Raw genomic sequence first — 20004 nt, 5'->3', positions numbered from 1 at the left:
ATACCTCCATATTTCTATTCTCAATAAGACACCATGGAGGAGCATCTTATCTATAAGTAAGAATCAGGGAAATTTCCACCCATCCTACAGTATTTACGGGAGTAATTAGTTTGGAAGCTGAAGCATGTCAACCCTGAGTGGCACCACGAAGAAAAGTAGGTGAGGCCATCCTCCACCCCCCTCTCTTCTTTGGCATGCTTCCCTCACTTTTCTTGGCATCCCTTATATTCCCTCTCTTCACCTTTCTGATACCATCTTTCCTTTCTCTCAACCCTTACAAAACAAGCTACAGCAGAACAGGTAAGCGGCTTCCCTCAAATGTATGAAGTCACTACTTGCCAAGAGCTTTTGAAATTGTGCCATGAGCCTTTTGTGACTCGAAGGTAGAATATGATTTGCCTTTTAAAACTGGTGGTCAAGGCAACTAGAATTTCCAGTGAGGAGAAAGAAATGGACACCCATAACTGCATCATGCATCATGTAGGGGTGAGACAGTTCTAATACATTTCTCTTGGACGCACATCTGCAACAACTGCGAACATCAACATCATAACATGCGAAGTCTGAGAGTTCCAGTGCCAACACATCTTGAAGATGCCAGGCTAGAAAAGGAATAGCTGTAGATCAGGAGTGTCAAACTCAAGGCCCATGGACTGCTACAGACCTGCGATGTGGTCAGATCTGGCCTGCCGGGCTGTCCTGAAAGCCCTCCTCACTTCGGCCCAGTCTACCCAATGCGAAGAGGAAACATACCAGCAGTTTGGGGAGTGGTGTCAAGCTGGCCATGCCTACCCAGTTGGCCATACCCAGCCAGTGCTCCCCCACCCCCCGAGGTCAACCACAACCCTGATAAGGCCGTCAATGAAATTGAGTTTGCCAGCCCCGCTATAAATCAAAGACACAGAACGTCTAACCTTGAAAGAAACAGTTTGATTAATACTTTTAGACCACTGTACCTCAACCTTGACAACTTCAAGATGTGGTAGACTTCAGAATTATCTAGTCTACCTTCTTGTCTGGGAAATTCTGAGAGCTGAAGTCCACACACCTGCCAAAGTTAAGAAGCACTGCTATAGACAAATCGGAATGCTTATGATATAAATGAAATGAAAACTCAACAGTACACCAACCTTTCCACAGCTTTTTCATCCTATTCAGCCAGCTATGCTCCAGCAAGATGACGAGAATTATTCTAAAGTACAAACACACAATTGCCCAATTGCCAGGGCTGTTGACTTAGCTTAAAATAATTGCTGGGCAGGTAGGCGAAGAGATTATGAGCCAGGTCCATTGCAGTAAACACGTCAATGGCATTTTAAACACAAAGAGCTCTCAACCTCTTCTTAACAATTATACTGGATAAGACAAGGCCAACAATATTAGACAGCATTCTTAGACAGCACAAAGCACACAGCTATGATTGGATTCCTGCAGAGAAAAAAAATGCAGATCCTGAGCATAAACCTGGTGCCATAATAATAAAAAAAATATGGATAGTTTTCTTCACTTGCCAGTCACCCAACCAGATTTATTTGGTTATTGCAAGTTCTGACAAGTGTTGTGGTCTGCCAGCAGCCTGCGGAGCTGGCAGTGGAGTCGGACAGTGAGGAGGCTGAGGAAGAACATGGGCCAGTCCTGGAGGCTGGGGAAGGCCCGGATGAGGGCTCTGCATCGGAGGCAGAGATGGGGCCAGGGCCATCGGGGAGAGATGCGTGGACCCCGGAGCCTCCAGAGGCTGACAGTAGAGAGGCAGAAGAACAGGAGGAGCCTGTTCCTAGTGCACATATGAGAAGAGCTTCCAGAAGGCAGGAGCAGCTACAGCAAAGAGGACGACTCGGGAGTAAGGCCAAGAGATGATTGGCTCCTCCTATAAGGCTTAAAAGACCAGCAATGGCTCTCGTCCTCTTTGTCGGAAAACAATGTTGGTAGTTTTGTTCTTGTCTTGCTGCACTTATCTCTGGTCGGCGTCTTCTACTTCTGAACTTTTGCCAAGAAAAGCCTTTTGCAGTTTGCCTAATTATACCAAGGTTGGTGATTAGACTGAAGAATTTGTGTTATGAAGAATTTGTTTTAATTTAGTTTGGATTACTCTGAGAATGAGTTAATTCTCAGCTGTTCTAATAAAGTCTGTTTGTTTTGGAACTGTTTGCATCTAATACTACCTACTTGGGCCTGGGTCACAACAACAACATGCTAAATCTTAAAGTCGATTAACACACAAAATTCCTGTGTTTCCATAACACGTGGTACCAAACAAATATATCACATTTCTTGATTCTTACAACAAACCAAGATAATGGCTGGGTTTCCAATACACGAAATACACAATCACGTTGTAGCCTAGTTAAATGTTTTTTTTTTCTTCAAGCTCCATCTTGATATGGATCACTTTTTCCTGGGCAACTTTTGCAAGATGTTAGAAAGTACAACTCAATATATTTTGGCTCAGGAAGAATTGAAAAGACCGTGTAAAAGTTTTTTTTTTTCTCAATGTAAAGATGTGTCCACGAGGAAATCACTCAAGATATGGAAGCTCAAGCCCTTGAAGAGATGGCTACCTGCTCCAAACAGAACTAGCCAGTTTTTGAATTCCATAAGCAGCTGTCTGAAAAGGCCGCTGTTACTCTTCTTGGACAAACTAGGTTCTCCAGTTGATGGCAGAACTTAAATTTTCAGCCTGTTTGATTTTGGAGCTAGAGGAGGAAGAGAAAGTCAGAATTCTCTTCTTTACAATGGAAAACACAAGTCCAACTATTTATCATCTCCCAATGCCAAAACGAATGTTTAGAACTTCGCCGACTGCCAGCTGGCTCTATTACTAAGCTGCTAATTCTATAGTCATGTGGAAATACAGCAAGTGCCTTTGAGCTTGGTTGGAAAATGCTGCCTTATTATTATCATCTCTCATCGAACAGCTTTCTTATTTCTTTTAATGTTGGAGGAGGTCCACCGTTGGGTAGATAATGCACAGTGGTGACCCTCCTCGAGAAAATTTGCTTTGAAAAGCCTCTGCCGATCAAGCAACTCAGCTGAGATTGTCAGAAGCTTTTCAAAGCATTTTTTTAACCACCTCTTTGGCAGAAGAGGTTGCAGAAAAAAATGCTTTGAAAAGCCTCTGACGATCCCAGCTGAGCCGCACAATCATCAGAGGCTCTTTTTTTTATTATTTTTACTTTTAAAAGCATTTTTTCGGTGGAAGAGGTTGTAGAAAAAATGCTTTTAAAAGTTAAAAAAAAGCCTCTGATGATCGTGCGGCTCAGCTGGGCATGGTGGGGGGCTGCAGGGATTTTTGCTACCGGTTCTTCGAACCACCCGCCGCCATCGCTACCGGGTCGGGAGATCTGGTCCGAACTGGGAGCATTTCACCCCTGTTTGAGGGACGATGCCCAAGTATGGCAGAGGAGAGGACCCTGTGCAGAAGCCATGACAGTGGCTTCACATCCTTAGGTTTGCCTGCGACCCCATCCTGAGTCTCAGCTCTTTAAATCCCATGCACTCCCAGATCATTCAGCAGGAATCTTTCCATCCTGTTCACTTGAATGCAATCCGTGTCATTTAATGTAAGCGGGGCTTAACTGAGATTCTGAATATGTGAAATTTGTAGGTGAGGTGCAGGGAAGCTAATCACAGGCCTGATTCTTCGACAGCGGAAACTGAGTCAGTGAAGATCAGGAGACAACCTAATGAAGAGGCTGGTGCCAGGGGTGAAATCCAACATTTTTCACTACCGATTCTGTGGGTGTGGCTTGGTGGGCGTGGCAGGGGAAGGATATTGCAAAATCTCCATTCCCACTCCACTCCAGGGGAAGGATACTGCAAAATCTCCATTCCCTTCCCTCCTGGGGGAAGGATATTGCAAAATCTCCATTCCCACCCCACTCTGGGGCCAGCCGGAGGTGGTATTTGCCGGTTCTCTGAACTACTCAAAATTTCCGTTACCGGTTCTCCAGAACCTGCTGGATTTCACCCCTGGCTAGTGCCATATATCTGCAGGGATGAGGCCTACTGTTAACTCCTAGAAATACCGGTCCATGGTGACACCATATCCTTGCTTTGACTACCTATTCATTTGTCTAAGCGGAAACTTACCATGACCAGGTCCACAACTGCACCAAAGTTGCCATAAGGTAAGATTTGGTTTCGACTTGGTCTTTATTGCAAAGCCAGTCATTATGGTATATAAGCCATGATTTATATGGCACATCATTACTTGTTCCCCTCGGCAATAACTTATTTATGGAAATATAATTAAGTGAACCATAGCTTATGCAGTGCATGAAACTAGGATAATGCATAGTTTGGAAGAGGGTTGTTATTTATTTTAATGATTAGACACAAGGAAAGATTGTCATTTTTCCCCCTCGCCTAAAGCAGCAGAAGAGAAAAGATAAGCTATGATGTGGTTTCTCTAGCATGAATAAAGAAAAGAAGAATTAGGGCTGACGTGATAGCAGTATTCCAGTATTTGAGGGGCTGCCACAAAAAACAGGGTGGGTGTGTCAAATTATTTTACAAAGCACCAGAAGGCAAGACAAGAAACAATGGATGGAAACTAATCAAGGAGAGAAGCAACCTGGAATGAAGGAGAAACTTCCTAACAGTGAGGACAATTAAGCAGTGGAATAGCTGGCTTTCAGAAATCGTGGGCGCTCCATCACTGGAGGATTTTAAGAAGAAATTAGACAGCCACTTGAAATAATATAGGTTCTCCTGTTTGAGCAGTGGGCTGGACTAGACGGCTTCCAAGGTTCTGTTCTGTTCTATTTTATTCCTTATTCTATTCTAATCTAATCTGTTCTGTTCTGTTCTGTTCTGTTCTGTTCTGTTCTGTTCTGTTCTATTCTATTCTATTCTATTCTATTCTATTCTATTCTATTCTATTCTATTCTATTCCCTATTCTATTCTATTCTATAATATTCCTTATTCTATTCTATTCCCTATTCTATTCTATTCTATTCCCTATTCTATTCTATTCTATTCCTTATTCTACTCTACTCTACTCTACTCTACTCTATTCTATTCCTTATTCCACTCTACTCTACTCTACTCTACTCTACTCTACTCTACTCTACTCTACTCTACTCTATTCTATTCTATTCTATTCTATTCATAACTGGGTGAGAAATCCCCTATGACGAGACAGATGCTTGATCATCTTCACTTGTGAAGGGACTGCTTTCTGGACAGAGAAAACCCTAGTACAAGAAGCAAGCAAAAAGACTGGGAATAATGCCAAGGAAGAGACTTCAGAGCTGGCAAGATTTAAAGTTTAGGTTACACGATTTAAAGTCAACAGACCAATGCCGTCCAGTGAAATCTGTTTCTTTGAAGGAATCTATCAATGCTTGCGCCTCTTAAAAGGAGAAATTTAGCAGGTGTCACATTATCCTGCACAGAAATGAGAAAGTTTAATGTCTTTAATTACAGTACTTTCCAAAAGGTGTTTGTGGATTTTTCTCTTTGGAAAGTAGCTCCTTTATTAAGTAGCCGGTTGGGCCAAAAGTGCTAGAAAAACTGTTCCAATATAAGCTGGAATTTCTCTAGCACACTCACACACACACACACACACAAGTAGCCATTAAGGAGCTGTTTGGCTAGGACATCAATGGGTTTTTACATCTCTTATTTTGGCCAGAGGCTTATTTTGAAAAGATTCCCAGTCCCTGGGCTCTTTCCAGATAGCAAATATTAGCAGATGGTGCTGAAAGCAGATAAAAAACAAGGCCTTTGATAACTTCTTACTGCAGGTGTCAGTCTCCAGACAAAAAATAATGCAAAACAAGGCAGTGGCAGGTCACAATTGTTATTCAAGCCAGAAGGCCCAGCTGGATCAGGCAATCAGGGTGATGCACCCAAATCCCTTGGAGAATTGTCAACTATAATGCAGAACACAAAAACTTCAAAGCCCATTCAAGGCAGGACATCCAGCCCAACCTCAGCAAGCTGGTTGCCTCAAGACATTTTTTTTTTTTTGGACTGCAGTATGCATTGTAAAGGTAAAGGTAAAGGTTCCCCTCACACATATATGTTAGTCATTCCCGACTCTAGGGGGCACTGCTCATCTCCATTTCAAAGCCGAAGAGCCAGCACTGTCCGAAGACGTCTCCGTGGTCATGTGGCCGGCATGACTATATGCATTGTAAAAGGGACATGGTGGCTCAATGGATAAGACGCTGAGCTTGTCGATCAAAAGGTCGGCAGTTCAGCGGTTCGAATCCCTAGCACCGTGTAACGGGGTGAGCTCCCGTTACTTGTCCCAGCTTCTGCCAACCTAGCAGTTCGAAAGCACGTAAAAAATTCAAGTAGAAAAATAGGGACCACCTTTGGTGGGAAGGTAACAGCATTCCGTGTGCCTTTGGCATTGAGTCATGCTGGCCACATGACCACGGAGACGTCTTCGGACAGCTCTGGCTCTTCGGCTTTGAAACAGAGATGAGCACCGACCCCTAGAGTCGGGAACGACTAGCATATATGTGCGAGGAGAACCTTTACCTTTACCTTTTTATGCATTGTAATCCAATCCCATCAATATAAACCTAACAGCTGAACGTGGAACAAGGCAGGGATTATGGGAGTTGTAATCCACTGCAGAAAGAAAGGCACAACTTTTAAGAGTGGGGATGGGAAAGCTCAGCCTTCCGTTTACAAATTCTGCTCCCTTTCTTGCAAATGTTGTTCTCCCTTCCCAGAGCAGTTGGGTCGGCTTATCAGTCCAATGTTTTGAATTCTACTGTAATATGAAAAGAGATTTCAATAGATACTGTAGAAATAGATTTGCAAATCATCCCCAGGGCCAAAGGATGCAGGGAGGATTGGTGTTTTTTTAAAAAAAACAACAACAACAATAATCGTGAAATTCTTCAGGTTCTATAAAGCAATGTAAATTCAATGAAGTTCTCTACATTTGCCTATTTTGCAAAACTGATTCTGGGAACCACAAAAATCAAGGGGTTCTCTGCCCTGTTGCTGGGTGGGCGTGGCCATGGTGGGCGTGGCCTAGTTGGCCTCCTGCAACATGGCCGGGGAGGAGTTTTTGCCCTCCATGGGCTCCAGAGGCTTTTCTTGAGCCTCCAGGAGGGTGAAAATGGCCTGCCCAGGTTCCAGAGGCCCTCTGAAGGCTGGAAATTCTGCCCTTCCCAAACTTCCAGTAGACCCGTTTTTCACCCTCCCCGAGCCTCTGCGTGTGCCCTGCATCTAAAATGGGCCTCGTGGGGACTCCTGGGAGGGGAGGGGTGGGCAGAGCCAGCCAGGAGTGGGATTTGGGGGTTCTCCGAACTGCACAGAATCTTAGCTAGAGGTTCTCCCGAACCCCTGCGAACCCCCCCCCCCGCAGCAGCCCACCCCTGCACATATGCCTGCAAAATACTGGGCTCCATAAGGCTCCAAGAATCTGCCTTTGCTTTAGTTATTTCTGCCTGGATGTGCTGAAAAATACTGTTGTTCAAGGAAGCAGAAATTACACTGCCATAAACGGGACATTCAGTGTGTAGCTTAAAATTCCAGGGCTAAATCCGACTCTCCAACTCTTTAAGTACCTTGCTCTAAACCCATTTGTACTGACTGGTAGGTATTAATGCAGAAAAAAAAAAGGGAGGACAATTGTCACTTGCCACAACCTTGTCTGCCCTTAACAGACAAACAAGTCCGATTTCAATTCTATCCTAGCTCTATCTACTTATTTTCTTCCAAAGACCAAGTTTCATCCCAAATCAGTTGGACGTCTCTGCTTTAGATTCCCCGAGAATACAATCCAGTCCCCTGACTGTACTTGTGTAACCAAGGAATTTCCATCACGACAAAAGCCAGAAGTTCAAATGTCCTTGTTTGCTGGAGGAACAAATGATTTGGAGATGTAGAACAAGTCTCGGCTCGCTCGAAACTTACCCGGAGTATTTCGAGGACTCGGCTTGCACCTGGATTGCCCTCCACCGACCCTTTGTGGATTCTCCAACTTGAGATCTGTTCCAATGGCTTGACTGGCTAGTTGCTGAAGCCTGCTCAGTGCTCCACTCTCCTGTACCTGCTTGTTTCTTACACAGTGGGGTGGAGACGGTTTTCTTTTCTGCCTGTGTAGCATTGATCTTGTTTACCGGCGGCTCAGCTCACCTTGTTTTCCCCCTTGTCGGGGGTGGCAATTTGAGTGAATGTGTAATTTTCCAGAAGGTCAAACGTTTCCTCCTCTTCTGCTGGGCCGGTAATACTACCCCTTGTCCCAGGCAGAAATTGTAGTAAGAGCATCCTTGACTCTTGTCGAATGAAGGTTGAGTGAATCTTGCACGCAGAAGAGCAAAAGACACCGTGGGGAATGATGTTCTATAGCTCTCTGGTCCTGACCTAAACCCTGAGCAACTCTTGACATTAATTCACATTTCCTGACAGTTTAGAACAATGAATCTATGGAACAACTTGCCTCCAGAAGTTGTGAATGCTCCCAACACTGGAAGGCAAGACGAGAAACAATGGATGGAAACTAATCAAGGAGAGAAGCAACCTAGAAGTAAGGAGAAATTTCCTACCAGTGAGAGCAGTCAACCAATGGAACGGCTTGCCTTCAGAAGTTGTGGATGCTCCAACACTGGAAGTTTGATGCTCCAACACTCTTGTAAGAAGAGACTGGACAGACACTTGTCTGAAGTGGTGTAGCGTTTCCTGCCCAAGCAGGGGGTTGGATCAGAAGACCTCCAAGACCCTTTCAAACTCTGTCATTCTATTCTAGATGGTCTAGCTAGGAACATCTTCCTTCCAGTTCACAATTTCAATCTCATGGAAGGGTTAAAAAAAAAAGACTTTCCACCTGACTAGGGGGCTCAGTGGCTAAGACACTAAGCTTGTCAATCAGAAAGGTCAGCAGTTCGGCGGTTCGAATCCCTAGTACAGGTCTCCTGCGTGATCAGGAGGTTGAACTAGATGACCTCCAAGGTCCCTTCCAACTCTGTTACTATTATTGAGACAGTTCCTGGCTGCATTCAAGGCAGCAAATAACTTTTCAGGTGCTGTCGAAATCGTTCTATGTGCCTCCATGAAAATATTTCTTCCTGCGGATGATAGCAGATAAATAGATCCAGGCAGCTTCGGTTGTCTATGATTAAGCAAGCTGTAAATTTGCCTTCCACATTCCTGAGTTTCTTTGTGGTTCTTTTGGTTTGGGCTGTGTTTTTGTTTTTTAAACAGCAGCCGAGAATCCTCAAGGATTAGGAGGTAGGCTTGAATGCCTGCAGGCAATAACTTGGGAACAGGATGGAAGGCAGAGAGAAGCTAAGCAGGTTCTCAGGTTCTCACCTGTGGGTGAGGCTTTCCAGAGAGGAAGGTTTTTACGCCCTCTTGAGAATTCTGCCTCCTACCACAGATGGCCAATGCAAAATAAAAGTCAACCGAATAGGACTTAGCAATAGCACTTAGACTTATATACCGCTTCACAGTGCTTTTTATAGCCCTCTCTAAGCGGTTCACAGAGTCAGCCTCTTGCCCCCAACAACCTGGGTCCTCATTTTACCCACCTTGGAAGGATGGAAAGCTGAGTCAACTTTGAGCCTGGTGAGATTCAAACTGCCAAATTGGAGGCAGCTGGCAGTCAGCAGAAATAGCCCACAGTACTGCACTCTAACCACTGCACCACTGCGGCTCATTAGAGTAAAGTCTAAAATTAATTTGCGCTGGTCTGGGGTTCAAAAAGTTGTTTATATTTGTATTTTTAGCATAAAAAAAGAGTTGAGTATTCAAAGCAAATCCTAATAATATACAACTATCTTCTCTCTATCTGTCACCCAACTTGTTAGTTGTCTACCTTCCTTCCTTTTTTTTTTTTTTTTTTGGTGGTTTACTAGTTCAAGTAAAGATCCATGACAAAAAAGCCACATTCCAAACTTTACATAAGAATATTTTTAAAAAGGTGGACCCTATGTAGACAAAAATCTTGACTGTGAATTAAGAATGATAGCAATAGCACTTAGACTTATATACCGCTTTACAGTGCTTTTACAGCCCTAAGCGGTTTACAGAGTGAGCCTCTTTCCCCCAACAATTTGGGTCCTCATTTTACCCACCTCAGAAGGATGGAAGGCTGAGTCAACCTTGAGCCTGGTGAGATTCGAACTGCCAAATTGCAGGCAGCCGGCAGTCAGCAGAAGTAGCCTGCAGTACTGCACTCTAACCACTGTGCCACTATGGCTCATTGCAACTGCCATGGTTGATGATCCTAAATGCGGCCTGTATGGGATATTACCGTGCCCCAAACTCCACAGACATTTTCTTGCAAAAATTAAGCATGATAACAAAAGCAAGAAAGTTGCCTTACCTGTGTTTTACAGATCAGTTTTCAGCTGTCCTCGTCTTTGTTCTGTTGTTTTTTTTTTCCCCTGGCAGTCTCAGGTGTCTTCCTGCCCCTCAAACTCTCCAATCGTCCCCACTTTTTATCTGACACACTTTTGTTTGTGAGTCATGCAAGCAACTGATGCTCTGTGGTTTGAGAATGAGTCAGTGACATGATGCCAGGCAGACAGGAGGCAAAGCTGTGCCAACGCAAGGGAAATTGAGCCACCAGGGAAGAAAAATGCAGGCCAGAGACCTAACCTCAAAATGCTCTGGATGTGAGCCTTGAAGGCTCCTAACACAACGAGAGAGAAACGGAAGAAACCCCAGCCGGAGCCATCTGCAACTCGCCCAAATTTTAAAACGATGGCCAACTGTTGTGGCCCCTCTCTAGAATTTACCTCAGAGAAAAAATTTATTTGCCTGTGAAAATGAAGCACCAGACAGTCGGCGTTGCTCAAAACAAACCACAGGATACAAGACAGAAACATTCGAGCAAAGCAGGAATCCACGTGGATAATTACAATTTTCCAAAACATCTAAAGGGCAGTTTAACCTTAACTCTAAAATAACGGCTTTAGTCCTTCAACATCAGCCATTTCTCAGCAAACTCTGAGTTTACTTGGCAGAAACCCTGAGAGTTGCAGAGGATTTCTGAAGCAGGCCAGACTTCATCTGTGCCTGGAAAATAAACCACAATGCATCTCAGCCTGTTAATTTTAGACTGACCGGTTTCTAATAATTGAAGCCAAGGTTTGTTTTTTCCCCCAACCTTACAGAAGATTGAACTGGACATCATTCTCAAGCAAAATAGATGGACTATCACTAAGTTACATCTTTCTTTAGATGTCTTTTGATTTCTATAGGATGTCTTGGGCGGGGGGCGGGTTGGACTAGATGACCTACAAGGTCCCTTCCAACTTCGTTATTCTGTTGTTTTTATTATTATTCTATCTTTGGATTTCTACAGGAAATCGAAGTCAATGGGGGAAACCAGATTCACTTAACAACCATGTGACTCATTAAACAATTGCAATGATTCATTTAACAATGGTGGCAAGAAAGTAAAATGGAACAAAACTCACTTACCAAATGTCTCACTTAACAATAGAAATTTTGGGCTCAATTGTGCTCATAAATCAAGGACTACCTGTATTAGGAGCTGTAATTGAAAACAGCTGGAGAATTATGCAATGCTACAGTATTTTAAAATCCTACTAGAGTGTGATTAAAAGAGCATTTGCAAAATCTTCCCTGCCAAAGAGATTCTTAACATACATCTACTCAAGAATCACATTTATTTGGGGGAAAAAAAATATGAATTCTATCCAGTAACAAGTTCAATTTTTCGAAACTATGGTAGCAGCATAACCTTCATTCCAGGCTACGAACTGGATACCTTTTTCAGATGGAGGCTACCCTTCACTTATGTTTATTTTCCTGGTCTTAAAAGACTGTAAGAATGGCTGTAACATTAGTTGAGACCCCACTGATATCTTCTGCCCTTTGTGGATGCGGGATGGATGAGAAAAATGCAAGGAGTGGACGGGATCAATTTTAAAAAAAATCAAATTTGAATCATCTGTTAGATTGGCAATCCCGTTAAGATTTCTGATTTGGAAAATCAGTTTAATTCAGGTGTCTGTGCAGACCCGGAAGATATTTCAAAATTATTTAAAAGCATCTGATTCGGAGCTCTAAAACCATTCAATAATTCATGTTAAATTCATCTGAACTCTCTTCATCCCTGTACGTCTAGCAATAAATCCTACGAAGGTTGCCACACCTATTTTCAGTGGTTTTCCTAGCAAAAGAATTCCACATGATTGTGTTTTGCTATCTAAATTCAACAAAGTCATCAGAAGGTCTCTAGAGGATGCAGAGCCTAAGGCGGATATATATATATAGATATATATATAACCTACTAGTTATCCATGCCTTTTAGACCCGGCAAACATTAATACATTTAATTCCTTCTAAGTCTTCTACATCCTTGCTAGGATATCTCAGGAAAGAAGAGCTTTAAAGATCTGGTTCCATTCTCCAGATCTGACACCGAGTGCCAGGAACCTGTTTGAAGATCTAGGAATGTTCCACTTCATCCAGAGAAATCAAGCGGGAAGCAATTGCAGTGAATACTTTTGTGACTATAAAAACTGTATTTTCAAAAAGCAAGGTTCTACATTTAGACAAGAAAAACAAAATGCACAGGTACAGTATATGTGGTACCTTGCTCAATAGTAGTAACTGTGAGAGGGATCTTGGAGTCTTAGTGGACAACCATTTAAATATGAGCCAGCCGTGTGCAGCAGCTGCCAAAAAAGCCATCACAGTTCTAGGCTGCATAAACAGAGGGATAGAATTAAGATCATGTGAAATGTTAATACCACTTTATAAGGCCTTGGTAAGGCCACACTTGGAATCCTGCATTCAGTTTTGGTCACCACGATGTAAAAAAGATGTGGAGACTCTAGAAAGAGTGCAGAGAAGAGCAACAAAGATGATTAGGGGATTGGAGCTAAAACATATGAAGAACGGTTGCAGGAACTGGGTATGTCTAGTTTAATGAAAAGAAGGACTAGGGGAGACATGATAGCAGTCTTCCAATATCTCAGGGGCTGCCTCAAAGAAGAGGGAGTCAAGCTATTCTCCAAAGCACCTGAAGGCAGGACAAGAAGCAATGGGTGGAAACTAATGAAGGAGAGAAGCAACCTAGAACTAAGGAGAAATTTCCTGACAGTGGGAACAATTAATCAGTGGAACAACTTGCCTCCAGAAGTTGTGAATGCTCCAACACTGAAAGTTTTAAAGAAAATGTTGGATAACCATTTGTCTGAAGTGGTGTAGGGTTTCCTGCCTAGGCAGGGGGTTGGACTAGAAGACCTCCAAGGTCCCTTCCAACTCTGTTATTCTATTATTCTATTAAACCAAAACTTACCTCCATTCTCCTAGGATTAGGGAAACAAAACTACCAGAAGACAAATCTGACTTCTAGTGAAACTTAAACCCTTGCTCTTCTTCTGCTTAGAAAGGAGCAAAGCCGGCATATGAAATAACCCAAAACAAAGCTTCCCCCCCATCAGAATACAGTAAAATATATTTATTGGGGGGGGGATTGTCAAATAATGTTATTTTTCAAGGCGTTTTTCCAATAAAAAGCCTATAACAAACATCTTAGTATATGATGTTGCAACCAGCAAATTAAGATGTTGCACGATGATTTAGAAAGCTTTCAAGAGTCTGTAGAATGACATTCTGGTTTGTTCCCAAAAAGGCTTCTCACATCGTCCATCATCTGTACTCTTCTCATTATTGGGGGGGATGTAATATTAGAGGGACCTGGACTTTTGATGACAGCGGTCTGAGTGCGGATTTGAATCCCAAGGGATCGGATTCTCCTTGATAGGCAAGCTTAGCAAAAGTGACTGGAACGAGAGAGAAAAACAGGGGGGGGGAAGAAAATACAACTGGTCAGTTGGGCGAATAAGTTGCAGAAAAACGCATGCAATGTTCAGTACTGTGAATTCTTGTTAACACTTGCTCGCATTCCATGAAATAGGATATAGCGTAGGTGGCTTAATGCTCCCCCTCGAGATTGTTTTTGAATACGTGCCCGTTTTTAAAAGATACAGAATAGAAAGCCAGGACAGGCTCACCAAAGGAGACACATAAATGTGCATTTTGGGGGTGATCTTTTATTCTGGTGATAGGCCCTCATTCAGCATCATTACCTTCCAAGCTCCTGAAACAGTGCTTCGCTGTCAGGACTGATTTTTGAGCCGTCTTTCAGCTGGGCAACATCCAGAATCTGATTCTCTAATGGGAAAAGTATGCAATCTACTCTGAAGAATCCAAAACCTAACATTGAGTGCTTAGCATTGCACTCATCAATGGACACACCTGGGTGCATCATCACCCAGGGCTGAATATTTCTGGCTGAGAGCTGCTCACTGATTTACAATTTTGGCTATTTTTATGACATCTGTTGCTAAATAGGCTAACTAAAACATACAAAGAACAGTTATAGGAATTGGGTAGGTCTAGTCCAGGAGTCTGTAATCAGTGGATCTGGAGCCGTATGTGGCTCTTTCATCCCTCTGCTGCGGCTCCCTGTCACTCAAAATATGAGTCACAACCGCCAATGTGCGACACCCGCCAGCACGTGATTGATTGAGCTTTTCGACCCATCTTTTTTTTTATTTTCAGAGTTCGAAATGTGTTTGTTGCATGGGGAAATACAAATTTGTTTTCTCTGTAGCAGTTCATTGATTTCATAAATGCAACACTATCATTTTTTTATACATAGCATAAAGGTTAAAAACGATATATGCAGTGTTATCTTCATTTTAGATTGTCAAAAGGATTTTGTGGCTCCCGGTGTTTTCTTTTCTGTGGGAAACGGGTCCAAAAGGCCCTTTGAATGTTTAAGGTTGCCGACACCTGGTCTAATCTAATGTAAAGAAGGGCTAGGGGAAACAGGATGGCAACGTTACAATATTTGAAGGTCTCCTACAAAGACAAGGGAGGGGGATCAAACTATTTTCCAAAGCACCATAAGACAAGACAAGAAACAACGGATGGAAACTAACCAAGGAGAGAAGCAACTTAAAACTAAGGAGAAATTTCCTAACAGGGAGAGCAATCAACCAATGGAATTGGAGGAGGAGAACGTCTGCAGTGGATCCACCAATATCAAGGGGTCTTCTTATAATTTAGGACTCGCCTTGTCAGAGGCAATTAGCCCCGTTACCCCTTCCTGGGGTAATTGCCTGGATCGTGGCATTTTCCTTGTGTATATTTTGAAAAATAAAACCAGAATACATCTTCTAATAAACTCATATTTATTGTAAAGAAGAAAATAAAACATCTAACTATCTAAATATTTAATTGTTACATTTTTGCAAAGTTCCTATCGGCTACTTCTCAGTAGCCGGACTTCTCTTGGCAAGAGAACAAAGAAAAGTGTGAAGTAGAAAGAAAGGAATGTGGATACACGTAGTTAGCTTACTGATAAGAAATTTTGGCAAGCTACGGAAAGTCTGACAGTCCAGAAATATGAGCTCAGCTGGTAAATACAAAAACGCAGTGACACGCCTGTAGGATATCCATGCCCCCTGCTGCATGGTTAGTTTTCAAAGAAGCTTTACATATGTTTAAAAGTGTAGACTCTGGTGGTCCATCCCTAGACTGATTAAAGGATGTCTTTTTTTTTTTAATTTGATTTATATGCCGCCCTTCTCCAGAGACTCGGGGCGGCTTACAATGTGCTAAGCAATAGCCTTCATACTTTTGTATATTTATACAAAGTCAGCTTATTGCCCCCACAACTGGGTCCTCAATTTACCTACCTTAGAAAGGATGGACGGCTGAGTCAACCTTGAGCCTTGGCGAGATTCGAACCTGCAGTAATTGCAGGCATCTGGTCTTAATAACAGGGTGCCTTAGACCACTGTACTACCAAGGCTCTTAACTGGAAAGCCCCTTGCCCCAGTTGGCATTACTGAAAAAAGAATTCAGTGTTAGGGTCTATTCTCCTTATCCAGCCTTCCTGCTTTTGCACAGAAGCAGACACAAAGAAGTTGCTGTGCCCAAAGGAGTTCCTTTGTGCAATGGGCATGTGGTAGAGCAATGGAACAATGGGGTTGACCCATTCAAGACAGCATCATTAACTCTGATGCGTTTCTGTAGGAAGGGAGGCAGCTGGAGGGAGGGACGGAGGGAGTCAGAAAGGCCTGTCAGCAACTTCTCCTGCTTATGCAAGCAAAGCTGTCAGAGCTAAGGAATCCATAGATGGCAAACGCCGGGACCTTGTAATTTTACACAGCAAGCCTCTGCCTCCTGCTACGGCCGCCTCCCAGGTGTAATGGGATGGCCTTTTGCAAAATGGAAAGGGCAGCATGATTAAAAGGGTCGGGGGCACATTCCATGCGCCTTGCGGACTGGCAGGGGATGGGTTTTAATTAGCTCAACTGCAACGAACCCAGAGAGAAATTTGGATGTGGCGGCTGGGAAGTGAGGACAGCGGGGAATGTCAAAGGCCACGCTTTTTGGGAAAGGAGCAAAAGATTGAAGCTCCATGTGGCCGCTTCTCCAATATTTGCTCATTAAGAGATGGCCTCCACCAACACAGCTGGAGAAAAGTATCCCTTATGGAAGGGAAGTTCTCCGTATGAAGGCTTTTATTCTCGACATTTTCTGGGTGAACGGAGATGCAACCATAAAAATGGTTGCTAAGTTTCTGCAAACATTTATTTTTTGGTGACCTCCAATCTACCCCGTTTCCCCCCAAAATAAGACATCCCCTGATAATAAGCCCAATCGGGCTTTTGTGGTCATGGCAATAAGGCCAAGCGTTTATTTCAGGGTTCAAAAAAATATAAGACAGTGTCTTATTTTTGGGGAAACATGGTAGGTATTTTCACAACCAACTGAGGCTAAACTTTGGTTAGATTTGGAATCACACATGACATTCCCCGGGATAGAAAAGATTTTAGTGCTGCTGAACGAAACACTCAGCATTCCTTCAACAGGTCATATTGGCTGAAGCTAAGAGGCTGAAGCTGTTTAACGTCTCTACAACCCTACAGCTTCCCTATCCTTGCTTTACTTCTCATTTCAGAGCATTGCTTCAGATCAGCGTTTGTCAACCTTGCAATTTTAAGTTGTGTGGACCAATGATGGGAGTCAATTTTTTTTTACTACCAGTTTTGTGGGCATGGCTTGGTGGGCGTGGTGTGACTTGGTTTGGTGGACGTGGTGTGGCTTGGTGGGCGTGGCAGGGGAAGGATACTGTAAAATCTCCATTCCCTCCCCACTCCAGGGGAAGATTACTGCAAAATCCCCATTGCCTCCCGATCAGCTGGGACTCAGGAGGCAGAGAATAGATGGGGGTGGGGCCAGTCAGAGGTGGTATTTACCGGTTCTCCAAACTACTCAAAATTTCCACTACCGGTTCTCCAGAACTGGTCAGAACCTGCCGAATACCATCTCTGGTGTGGACTTCAACTCCCAGACTTCCCCATGCTGGCTGGGGAATTCTGGGAGTTGAAGTCAACAATCTGAAAGTTGTCAAGATTGAGAAACCGCTATATCTTGATCTAGCTATTAAAACATATTGCTCTTTTTATTCTGTTGGCATTTTGTTTCAGGATTGCAGCTACTGGGAAATTAATTAGGCTTCTTTGGACCTGGGCCACTTAGATGTTTTAAGAAATTTAAAGCTGCCTACAGTCGCCAATTTGAGCCTGCTTCATTTTTATTTTGAACCACTGCATTTCCTCTCATCTCCCACTATTTTTTTTTTATTTTTTATTTTTTGCAAAAGAGTAGCAAAAAAGTCCTGTAGAACTTAAACCAAGCCAAGCTTTCATTCTGTGTACCAATGCGATAGAGACATTGGCAACATCGGTATTTAGAACATGGAGAGTAAATGTCAGTCATTTTTTTTTTTAATAATACTGGTATCAACTTATTTTGGGGGGGTCACAAAAGCACAGAACAGCATCCAAAACCCTAACATTACAGAAGACTAAATATTCAGCAATTGGAAATAAAGCTGTTTAACTTGCAGGGAAAGGTTCAGAACTGCGTCACAGGGTCTGGCTTTCCTATCAGAGCAAGATCTTTTCTTTCTAAAACAAAGATTTGGCTGAGTTTTCCAGCCAAATATTCTTGACCTATTTTTCAGAACAATTACTATAGAGGAAAACCAAACAAAACCCAAAAATGTCAGGTTAAAGATGCCAAGCAAACAGCCACTGCTTTATTTCACTAATACCATCTAGAATAGAACAGAATAGATTTTTTTTTATTGGCCAAGTGTGATTGGACACACAAGGAATTTGTCTTGGTGCATATGCCAGTGGTGAAATGTAAAATTTGTTACTACCGGTTCTGTGGGCGTGGCTTGGTGCGGGGGGGGGGGTAATGTGACTGGGTGGGCGTGGCCAACTTTTTTAAAAAAAAACTTTTAAAAGCATTTTTTCTGCAACCTGGTTGTAGAAAAAATGCTTTTAAAAGTTAAAAAAAAAGCCTCTGATGATTGCACAGCTCAGATGGGCATGGGGGTGGGGGGAAGAGATTTTTGCTACCAGTTCTCCGAACCACCCGCCGCCATCGCTACCGGATCGGGTGATCCAGTCCAAACTGGGAGCATTTCACCCCTGGCATATGCTCTCAGTGTACGTAAAAAAAAAGATACATTCATCAAGAATCATAAGGTACAACACTTAATGATAGTCATAGGGTACAAATAAATAAATAAATGAGGTAGGGGGTTATGGTGAATTCTGTTAATGGATTTTTTTAAGTCCAGCAAAAAGAAAAGAAGTTGAAGCAAAACCTTTCTAAGGACTGGAATGGATTTTCAATTGAAACAGGTTATAATTGAAGAAGCAGAGTTTATGAAGAAGAGAACAGCCAGCTCTTTAAACCTGACGTCTGCAAAGATTGATTTCACAGACATTTATTTTTTAAAAGTACGTTTCTTGTTCCTTTTGAGACCTGGATCTTGCCCAGTTCAAACGCAAGCCACTCAAGATTAAATTTGCATCTCACTCCATCCATGAAATGCTGAGCTTATTGTGTGTCTTTGCACAACCTTTTGGTTGTGCAAAGGTTCTGCCTTTGCATTTAAAAACTTTGGACCAAAATGTCACCGGATTGGAAGTGTACTGGAACAATCCTCAAAAAATATTTGAATAACTGATGCTCATATTTCTGAATCTATTGGGGAACAGGCACTGGTGAAATTCAATTATTTTTACTACCGGTTCTGTGGGCATGGCTTGGTGGGCGTGGTGTGACTTTGTGGGTGTGGCTTGGTGGGCGTGGTAGGGGAAGGATACTGCAAAATCCCCATTCCCTCCCTACTCCTGGGGAAAGAATATTGCAAAATCTTCATTCCCACTCCACTCTGAAACCAGCCAGAAGTGGTATTTGCCAGTTCTCCAAACTACTCAAAATTTCTGCTACCAGTTCTCCAAACTACTCAAAATTTCCGCTACCGGTTCTCCAGAACCTGTCAGAACCTGCTGGATTTCACCCCTGGGAACAGGCCTACAAAAGATGAGATCTCTTAATTCTTCTAAGCAACATGCCGTCACTGGTTTCCCTCACCTGTGAGTGGCAGGCTAGAAAATAGCCCCCAGCCCAAGTGGATGGGACCACAGTAAAGACATGGGAAGGCTGAATAGAAGAAAGAATTCGGATTCCCTTTCATTTTCAACTTAACCTTAATTAAATACTGTATCCATTTACTCCTTGATCCAAGGAGATGGGGGAAATTGAGGGGCCCTTGGTGCTCTCTGAGCTTGGCTGTTTTCTTGCAGATGTTTCATTACCCAAACTAGCTAAGATCATCAGTGCAAACCCTATTCCATTCTAGCACTGATGATGATACCTAGTATGGTAATGAAATGTCTGCGAGAAAACAACCAAGGTCCAAGAGCATTAAGGGCCTCTCATTTCAAACCTGAGCTACAAATATTTTCCTTTATTGGTACCGCAGATGGGGAAATTTTCATTCCTCCAACTCCAACTTCCTTCAGTCTTTTATATAACTCCTTAAACATCGCAGAATTTGCTGATCCAGATTTTTTTATGTCCAAGCTGAAGGAGGAAATCTGACCTCGCCTAATATTCTGCTCTCCGTGTTCCCCCCACTTTCCATTCAGGTTTCTCCCCATCCTTTCTGA

General features: G+C 42.9%; 1 protein-coding gene across 5 annotated transcripts in view; it reads right to left on the bottom strand.

Annotated features, from left to right (window-relative positions):
- CEMIP (cell migration inducing hyaluronidase 1) overlaps positions 1-20004 on the bottom strand; it is a 153523-nt gene that overhangs the window by 73495 nt on the left and 60024 nt on the right. Inside the window, exon 1 of one of the 5 annotated variants that reach the window (XM_060693315.2) lies at positions 7886-7907. The exons of the other annotated variants lie outside the window; for them this stretch is intronic. The gene's annotated coding sequence lies outside the window, so the exon portion shown is untranslated. Of the gene's footprint in view, positions 1-7885; positions 7908-20004 lie in introns of those variants that run through there. 5 annotated transcript variants of the gene reach the window in all.

This window comes from Pantherophis guttatus, chromosome 13, assembly GCF_059756535.1.
Source record: "Pantherophis guttatus breed Tessera chromosome 13, ASM5975653v1, whole genome shotgun sequence".
Classification (NCBI taxonomy): Eukaryota; Metazoa; Chordata; class Lepidosauria; order Squamata; family Colubridae; genus Pantherophis; species Pantherophis guttatus.
Note: the sequence above shows the minus strand (reverse complement) of the source record. Positions and strands in the feature narration are given on the sequence as shown.